This window comes from Carettochelys insculpta, chromosome 10, assembly GCF_033958435.1.
Source record: "Carettochelys insculpta isolate YL-2023 chromosome 10, ASM3395843v1, whole genome shotgun sequence".
In the NCBI taxonomy this organism is placed as follows: domain Eukaryota; kingdom Metazoa; phylum Chordata; order Testudines; family Carettochelyidae; genus Carettochelys; species Carettochelys insculpta.
In genome coordinates, this window is record NC_134146.1 from 9,408,051 (window position 1) to 9,417,536 (window position 9,486).

The window sequence follows — 9,486 nt, forward strand, 5'->3', positions numbered from 1 at the left end:
CAAACTAAAATGTATACATAACATTGAGGGAAAAGGTATAAACTTAAAAAAACACATCAGCCTAACCACATGACCGGACCACATCAAGCACACCATTGGGAGCTCATTTACCTGCATATCTACTAGTGTAATACATGCCATCATGTGCCAGCAATGCCCCTCCTGCCATATACATTGGCCAAACTGGACAGTCTCTACATAAAAGAATAAATGGACACATCAGATATTAGGAATGGTAACAACAAAATCCTGCAGGAGAACACTTCAATCTCCCTGTACACTCAGTAGATTTAAAAGTAGCCATCCTGCAACAAAAACCAAGTTACCTGTTTCGTAATTGGTGTTCTTCAAAATGTGTTGCTCGTGTGCATTCCAAGTTGGGTGTGCACTGGTGCATGCCCATTTGCTGGAAGCTTTTTGCCCTAGCCAGTAGCCATAGGGTCAGTGCAGCACCCTCTAGAGTGGCGCTGATACGGCAACCAATATATGCACTGCCTGACCCACCCCCCGGCTCAGTTCCTTCTTGCTGGGTACTCCAACAGTGGGGAAGGATATGAGCAACACATCTCGAAGAACACCAGTACCAAAACAGGTAGCTGTCTTTTCTTCTACAAGTGATTGCTCATGCGCATTCCAAGTGGGATGAATACAAGCCAGTGCCCAAGAGGCGGGGTCAGTGCTCTGGATGGAATGTAAGACAGCCCTGTTACTGCAGTGCTGTCCCTAGCATGCTGTGTCAGCGTGTAGTGGGCCAAAAACATGTGGATAGGACCAGGTGGCCTCCCTTCTGATGTCCTGGATGGGAACCTGGGCCAAAAATGCCACTGAGGAAGCTTGGACTCTGGTAGAGTGAGCTCTGAATGGGGGAAGGAGGACCCCGGCCAGCGTATAGCATTCCTTAATACAGGCCACTATCCAGGAGGAGATCCGCTGGGAGGAGACTGGAAAGCCCTTCATCCTGTCTGCCACCACTACGAGCAACTGCAAACACTTTCTAAAAGGTTTTGTCCTGTCCATATTGAAGGCTAGTGTCCTTCGGACATTCAGGGTGTGCAAGCTCTGTTCCCTAGGGGAGGCATGAGATTTTGGGTAAAAGACTGGTAGAGAAATACTCTGGTTGATATGAAAAATGCCGGCTGGAGTCTCAGTCTGACCTTGTCTTTGGGGAACACTGTACAGAGTGGGTCCACCATCAGTGCTCTCAATTCAGACACCCTCCTGGCTGAGGTAATGGCCACCAAGAATGCTGTTTTGTAACTAAGAAATAGCAGGAAACAAGGGGTTCAAAGGGGGCCACCATAAGTCTTGACAATACCAGGTTAAGGTCCCAGACTAGCAAAGGGGCTCGCACCTGTGGTCTGACCCTCTCCAGGCCTTTCATAAACCTTTTTACCACTGGGTCTGTAAAAACTGACAACATACCTGGACCAGGGGGAAAGGCTGAGATAGCCATGAAGTTGCTAAGTGCACCTTGGTGGAGGATAGTGACAACTGATCTTGACTCAAGAACAGTGAGTAGTCCAAAATAACAGGTATCAGAGTCGGTACTGGGGATAACCCATTCTGAGATGCCCACATAGAGAACCTTTTCTATTTGGCCATTTCTATACGGTGCCCTTCCTGCTGTTCAGCGGCACCTCCCTCACAGGTTCCAGGCATGAGAGCTCCACAACTTTCAGTCATGTACTTTCCAAGCTAAAAGGTTCAGGGAGCAAAGGTTGGGTGCTGCAGCCTCTGCTCCTCTTGTGTCAGCAGGTCCGGGTGTAATGGGAGTGTCATTGGATTGCAGATGGACAGTTCCAGGAGGATTGAATACCAGTGCTGCTGGGCCCACACTGGAGCCACTAGGATGACCGATGCCCGGTCTGACCAAATCTTGAGGATGGTCCTGTGGATGAGGGGTCCTGTGGATGAATGGCACCAGAGAAAAAGTGTAAAGCAGAGGGCCTGACAAGGAGATGCTGAACAGGTCTGCCGAAGAGCCCGGGCTCTGGTTCTGCCTGGAATCGTGGCAGGCTGAATTGGGGTGAGTCTTGGTGGAGTGAAACGTGGCTCGGCACCTGACCCACCAGTGATGGAAATGATGGTGTCATAGGTCCTGGAGTCTGTGAGGGTGGCACCCACAGTTGGGATGGTGCCAGTTGGGACAGTGCCATTGTCAGCACCAATACTGAGGGGGCCTCCAACACGATAAGCCCTTGTAACTGTTCCAGAAGGGGCACCCCCAAAGAAGCCAACAGTGTTGAACGTGGGACCTGGGGAGTGCTGGATGCCCTGGACAGGAGTCCTGCGACTTGCCCCTGCATTTTGTGAAACGCCCCTGGGGTCCAGAAGAGCCGTTGTGGTGCCCCTTGTGAGGACATCTGCCACCTATCGTCCACAGAATGTCAGCTCCAGTGCCTATGATGGCTGCAGTATGACATCCTTGTGCTCCCACTCCTCACTGAGCTGGAGTGACACGAGTCCGACTCCAATGCCGATTCCAAAGCTGACGACCAGGGCAGTGCCATAGGACCTGGAGCCTGCACGGACTCTTGCTCATACCCTTCCGCCATTTGGTAAGACAGGCAAAGCAGGGTCAGCACCAGCAGACTGGCTTGTTGAAGTTGGTTCAGCACCAGGAATTATGTTCATGCCGTGAATGGAGGTGCTTGCACGGTGCCTCGCACTTGCGCCTGCGCAGCGCCTCAGGCAGTGGTGCAGTCTCCTCCTCCAGTGCCAGGCCCACCATGCTAATTTGTAAGAGGTCCTGCGCTGTGCTAAAAGCTTATTGTGTTGAGGGCAAACTTGGAGAGCAGGGGCTCCCACCTCATGCCAGTGTTGATCCCCATGCTTCATGACCCAGTTCATGGCATGACCTGGCAGACACCTTGGAGGACTCCCAGTGTTCAACCCTCTCTGGGGACCTGCCCCGATCTTGCCTTTTTTCCTCACGAGGCACCAGGGACTGGCTCTTATGTCATCTTAGAACGCTGGGTGCCGCCGTCTGGTCCCAGTGCAGGGAGCTTTCCGATGGCACCCATAGTGCCGGAGTGCTCTGCCCTGAAGATGTACCGCTCTGAGCTCCCACTGCAGACATGTCTGGCTACAAGGCCGCTTCCATGAGCAAGATTTTTACGTGCTGTGGTCTGTCTTTGAGAGTCCTAGGTTTGAAGGTCTTGCAGATGGAACAACATTCTCCTAGGTGCCCTTCACTGAGGCAACTCAAACAAGTTCAATGTGGGTCACTTTTGGGCATCCGTTTGCCGCATTTTGAACAGTTCTTAAAACATGGAGAGCCGGGCATCCCCTGGTGCCAAAGCACTGAGAGGGGTAGAAGTCCTACCCTGGCTGTCTCGCAATTGAATACTAACTATTTACAGCTAATTACAGCTATCTAAAAGTATTTACACTAATTACTACTACTTAAACTACAGGCAAGAAGGAACTGAGCGGGGGGCAGAGCGGGCAGTGCATATATTGGTTGCCATATCGGCACTACTCCAAGGGGCGTCACACCGCCCCTATGGCTACTCGCTAGGGCAAAAAGCTCCCAGCAACTGGGCATGCACCAGCGCACGCCCAACTTGAAATACACATGAACAATCATTCAAAGAACTCAAAAAACTGACTCCAAAGAATAACTGCAGAGCTACAATTCATTTACAAATTTGCCACCATCAGTTCAGGACTGAACAGACTGCAAATAGCTGGGCAACAACAAACACAGTTTCTCCTCTCTTGGTGTTCACACCTTCACATCAGCTGCTGGCAGTGGGCCACATCCTCCCTGACTGAATTAACCTCATCATCTCTGGCCTTCCTTTTGATTGGTACCCCCTTCTTTTCACATGCCTTTATGTTTATACCTACCTCTGAAATTTCCACTCCAATCCATCTGACAAAGGCTACGTCTACACGTGAAGCCTACATCGAAGTAGCCTATTTAGATGTTGCGACATCGAAATAGGCTATTTCGATGAATAGCGTCTACACGTCCTCCAGGGCCGGCAACGTCGATGTTCAACTTCGACGTTGCGCAGCCCAACATTGAAATAGGCGCAGCGAGGGAACGTCTACACGCCAAAGTAGCACACATCGAAATAGGGATGCCAGGCACAGCTGCACACAGGGTCACAGGGCGGACTAGCGCTTCCGGGGCAACAGCTAGCTGCTCCCTTAAAGGGCCCCTCCCAGACACACACAGCCTGCACAGCACGCGGTCTGAGGAGCCATAGGCACACAGACCCTGGGCGCCGCAGTCATGGACCCCCAGCAGCAGCAGCAGCAGCAGCAGCAGCAGCAGCAGCTGCTAGAGGTCCACCCAGCCCTCCTGGCAGGAGCAGGGCTTGCCCTGACCCATGCCATGTGGGAGGCAGCTGAGCACCTCCTTGCCCCAGGGGAGGAGATGCCCCCAGGGCAGCAGGGCTCAACCCCTATCCCTGCAGCACCCCGCTCCACCCCCCGCCTCACACGCCGGCGGCTGTGGAGCTACCCCACCAGCACCGACTGGTGGGAGCGGCTGGTGCTTGGGGAGTGGGATGACGACCACTGGCTCAGGAACTTCAGGATGACGCGGCAGACATTCCTGGAGCTGTGCCAGTGGCTCACCCCCGCACTCAGGCACCAGGACACTGCCATGCGGCATGCCCTCACAGTGCAGAAACGGGTCGGCATCGCTGTCTGGAAGCTGGCCACTCCGGACAGCTACCGATCCGTGGGGCAGCAGTTTGGTGTCGGAAAGGCCACCGTCGGGGCTGTCTTCATGGAGGTAAGCGAACCCACAGGGGGAGGCCAGGGCAGGGCAGGGGGGCCAGGGCAGGGCAGGGCAGGGGGGCCAGGGCAGGGCAGGGCCACGCACACCCTGCTCACCCCTCATTGGTGCTGTCCCATGTGCTTTCTCTGCAGGTTGTGCGTGCCATCAACGCCATGCTCCTGCACAGGCTCGTGAGGCTGGGGGACCCAGATGCCACCATCGCCGCCTTTGCCACCCTGGGCTTCCCCAACTGCTTCGGGGCTCTGGATGGGACTCACATCCCCATCCGCGCCCCGCATCACAGTGGCGGATGATACCTCAATCGCAAGGGCTACCATTCTGTCGTCCTGCAGGCCTTGGTGGACAGCCGGGGACGTTTCCAGGACATTTACGTGGGCTGGCCTGGCAGCACCCACGACGCCCGGGTTTTCCGGAACTCGGGCCTGTGCCGCCGGCTGGAGGCGGGGACCTACATCCCCTAGCGGGAGATCCCTCTGGGGGACACCACCATGCCCTTCTGCGTCATCGCAGATGCGGCCTACCCCCTCCGGCTGTGGCTCATGCACCCCTACACGGGCCATCTCTCCGCTAGCCAGGAGCGCTTCAACAAGCGCCTGAACCGTGCGCGCCAGGTGGTGGAGCGCTCATTTGGCCACCTGAAGGGACGCTGGAGATGTTGGGGCCCGCATCCAGGCGGGTCAGGAGACAACATCCCCCAGATTGTGGGTGCCTGCTGCGCCCTGCACAATTTGGTCGAGAGCAAGGGGGAGACCTTTCTGCAGGGCTGGGCTGCGGAGGCCGGCAGGGCACACGTCCAGCCACCTGCTGCCCCCAGTCGGCAGGTGGACCCCAAGGGGACCCGGGTCCGGGAGGCCCTGCGGGCCCACTTTGACGAACAGGCCGCGGGGTGAACTCTGCCCAGGCCCCCTACTGCCCGCCCCTTCCTCCCCCACACTCCTGCCCCACCGCCCACACCATGGAGCACCCCACCGCCCCCCCCCCACTTGTCCTGGACAAATGACAGCACGCACTTGTGGCTGAACGTAAACTTTTTTTTTCTTGCCGAACCTTTTTTTTTTGGGGTGTAAATAAATATGTGAACCACAAACAGAAAACTAGGTACAAACGTTCAACAAAAGCAATATGTACAAAAATAAAACAATCCAAAGAAACAACTGTGTGCCATAAGTAATAAAAAGAAAACCAGGGAGGAGAAAGGGGAGAACTATTTACATGGGGGGGATGGGGCAAACGGGGGGACCAAAAAAACAGGGTGCAACTATATACAAGGGGGGGGCCACGTCCTGGGCCCCTCGCCCCTATAGCCCGCACTGGGCGTGGCCGGCCGGGAGCCCCGCCACGCTCGCAGCCTGGTCCGTGGCTGGGTGGGAGCGGGCTGGACCGGAAGGTATGGGGGCCAGCGAGTGTCAGGTGGCTCCAGGGGTCCCTCAGCGCTCTGGCCCTCGCGGGTGGGTGGCGGGGCGACGGCAGACGGGCCAGCGACGGGTGGAGCAGCTGGTGGTGGGGCTGCAGGAGCAGGCAGGGCGGGCGATGGGTCGGCCGGTGCGGCATGGGGGGCCAGGTAGTCCACCAGGCGGTTAAATGTCTGCATATAGGCCCCCCATGCCTCCTGGCGCCAGGCCAGCGCCCGCTCCTGCAGCTGGAGGTGCTGCTCCGAGACCTCCAGCTGCCGGCGGAGGATGGCCAGCAGCTGGGGGTCCGTCGCCGGCGGCGGTTGGAGGTGCGGGGTCCGCCGTCTAACCCGCCGCGGGGCCGGTCGGTCCTCGGCCGAGGGGCTGCCCTGGAGCGATGGTCCCGGAGGGCTCTCCGGGATGACTGACGCCTCGCCGGCGCTCTCTTCCGGTCCTTCGGATGGTTCAGGTGCAGGTGCAGGACACAGGAGAGGAGGGGGGGAAGAAGAATGGAGACAGGCGTTAGTGTGGGCCCCGAGCCGTGGCCTTTGTCCCCCCAGCCCTGTGCTGCTGGTTGCCCATCCCCGTCCCCGGGAGATGCTGCTGTGATGGATGGGGTTCAGGGGTCCCCCTGCCCTGCACCCCGTCCCCTGGTGGGAGCGACTCTCACTTCACCCCGCAGGGTCTGAGAGCAGGAGAGGTTTCTTAGGCCACAGATGCCCAGTTTCTGGCAGGAGTGACAGCACCAGCTGTCGGAAGAGACAGTCCTTCCAACCCGTCGTGGGGAGAAGACCCCAAGGGGGGCCCCTCTGGGATGCAGCTTTCCCCCTCCTCAGGCTGGCTGCCTACCAGCTCTCCCTTCCCCTAGCCTCTACCTGTGGCCCCCGCCCTCGCCCCCCAATTCCAAGCCAGCTCGGCTCCTCCCTCCTGTTTGTTCAGGGCAGAGGTGTCACCTGCCAGCTGTAGCGCCAGGATCCTCCTTTGGCCCTGGGAGCTCTTCGGCTCTTGTGGCTCATATGTAGCCTGAGTCTCCCTTTGGCACTCCCCCCACTCCATCACATGCTGCTGCTGCGGGGTGTCCCACCCCCTCCTCCCGGGGGCCCCTCGAGGTTCCGCTCCCCCCTGGCCCGGGGATGGGGCATGGCACTGTCGTGCAGGGTGGGGGCGGGCAGGGGCTGATGGCTGCAGTGCTGTGAGGGCCATGGCCCTGGTGTCCTTGGGGCCATGGCCATGTGAGCATGTGGGGGGCCCTGGACACATCTCTCTTACCCCCACCCCTCAAGCCCAGAGGTGTCCACCAGAGAGGGGTACCTACCTGTTGGTCCGCTCCCACGGTCCGGAGATCCCCGGGGGTTGGAGGCCCTGCTGCTGCTCCGGGATGGCAGGAGGAGGATCTGCAGGCTGGATTCTGCGGAGGAGGAGCCCCCCTCCTCCTCCTCTTCCTCCTCCTGCCGCGATGTCCCGGGGATGGCCTCCGGGGGGGGCCCCCGGGGTGCGGGGCTTGCCTCTGGGGCGGACTCCGGCTGCAGGGCCTGCTGGGGCTCGTCAGCCGAGGTGTCAAGGGTGGCCAGAGGGGAGGAGGTGTGCCGAGAGCCCAGGATGTCCCTGAGCTCCCTGTGAAAGGGGCAAGTAACGGGGGCGGCCCCAGATCGGCTGGCCGCATCCCGGGCCCGGGCGTAACCCTGCCGCAGCTCCTTGACCTTACTCCTGACGTGGTCAGGAGTGCGGGCAGGGTGACCCCGGGCAGCCAGGCCGTCGGCCAGCCGAGCGAACGCATCCGCGTTCCGCCTCTTGCTCCCCATTACCTGGAGCGCCTCCTCCTCGCTCCAGAGCCCCAGCAGGTCCCGCAGCTCGGCCTCCGTCCAGAAGGGGCCCCGCTGCAGCTTCCCAGCCTGGCTGCCCTGGCTCCCCTTGGGGGGGGTCCCCTGGGGGCGCTGGGGGGGCTGCTGGCCAGCCATCGCCGCTCTGTGGGGCTGAGGGTGCTGCAGGCTGCCCGCGTGTGCAGGCTGCAGCCTGCACGTTGCCTCAGCTTCCTGCAGAGGAAGGGAGCGGGAGGGAACCTTTAAGGGGCCGCTCCACGCGGCCACCAGTGAGCTGAGGGGCTGGAGAGAGCGTCTCTCAACCCCCCAGCTGATGGCCGCCATGGAGGACCCAGCAATTTCGACGTTGCGGGACGCGGATCGTCTACACTGTCCCTACTTCGACGTTGAACGTCGAAGTAGGGCGCTATTCCTATCCCCTCATGGGGTTAGCGACTTCGACGTCTCGCCGCCTAACGTCGAAGTTAACTTCGAAATAGCGCCCGACGCGTGTAGCCGCGACGGGCGCTATTTCGAAGTTAGTGCCGCTACTTCGAAGTAGCGTGCATGTGTAGACACAGCTAAAGTGGGTCTTTGCCCACGAAAGCTTATGCTCCACTATATCTGTTACTCTGTAAGGTGCCATAGGACTTCTCATTGTTTTTGCAGATACAGACTAGCACGGCTTCTTCTCTGAAACTTGAAAAAAGACCATCCTGGAAACATTTGTTCATGTAAGTTGTCCCATTAACCTTGACTGACTTCATAGGGAATAATCACATGAATGATTGCCGGATCAGGGCCTAAGGGCCGGAACTTAAAAAAAAACATTTGGCCTAGATGAAAGGTTTCCAGGTCAGGCTCTAAGGAGCAGAACCTTTGCTGATCCCCATTGCAAATTAGCAAACAAGGTCCTGATACTCATTCCTTTAGTGCTGTTGGGACTATTGGTGGGACTATTGGTGAAGCAAGATTACTGTTTGACATGATTGTGGGTATTGGAACCTGGTCCTAGGTGAAAGAAAGAAGAGGATGTGGCAATGTTAACCTTGATTTATTTTGGTGATTTAAGTTGTGATTTAGTGTATCATGAAATACTAAAACTAGTAAACATAGGATGCATCTACACTAGGAACTAACTTCAAAGTTAAGTTTGAAGTTAGGGGGTACTTTGAAGGAGCCTGCAGGTCATCCGCACACTTTTCCCTTACTTCGAAGTTAAGGGAGTCCAACTTTGAAGTCCTTACTTCATTTCCTGGAATGGAGTAGTATTATCCTACTTCAAAGTTGGCAGTGTGGGTTATTGCAGGACAAGAGTAGATAAAAACTATTCTGCAGCATAATAATTATCATTCAAGACCAGAAAAAGTAAAGTAAAAATAATAAGTCTACTTGGTTTGGATATTTTAACTTAGAAGTAGGGTGCGTGGAGACTCTCACCTTCAAACGTATTTTGTAGTGTAGACACGGCCATTGTGTAGCATATTTTTCAAGGAAACAAATCTTTGTAATCTGAGTTTATTGCAACTTGCTGCTAATA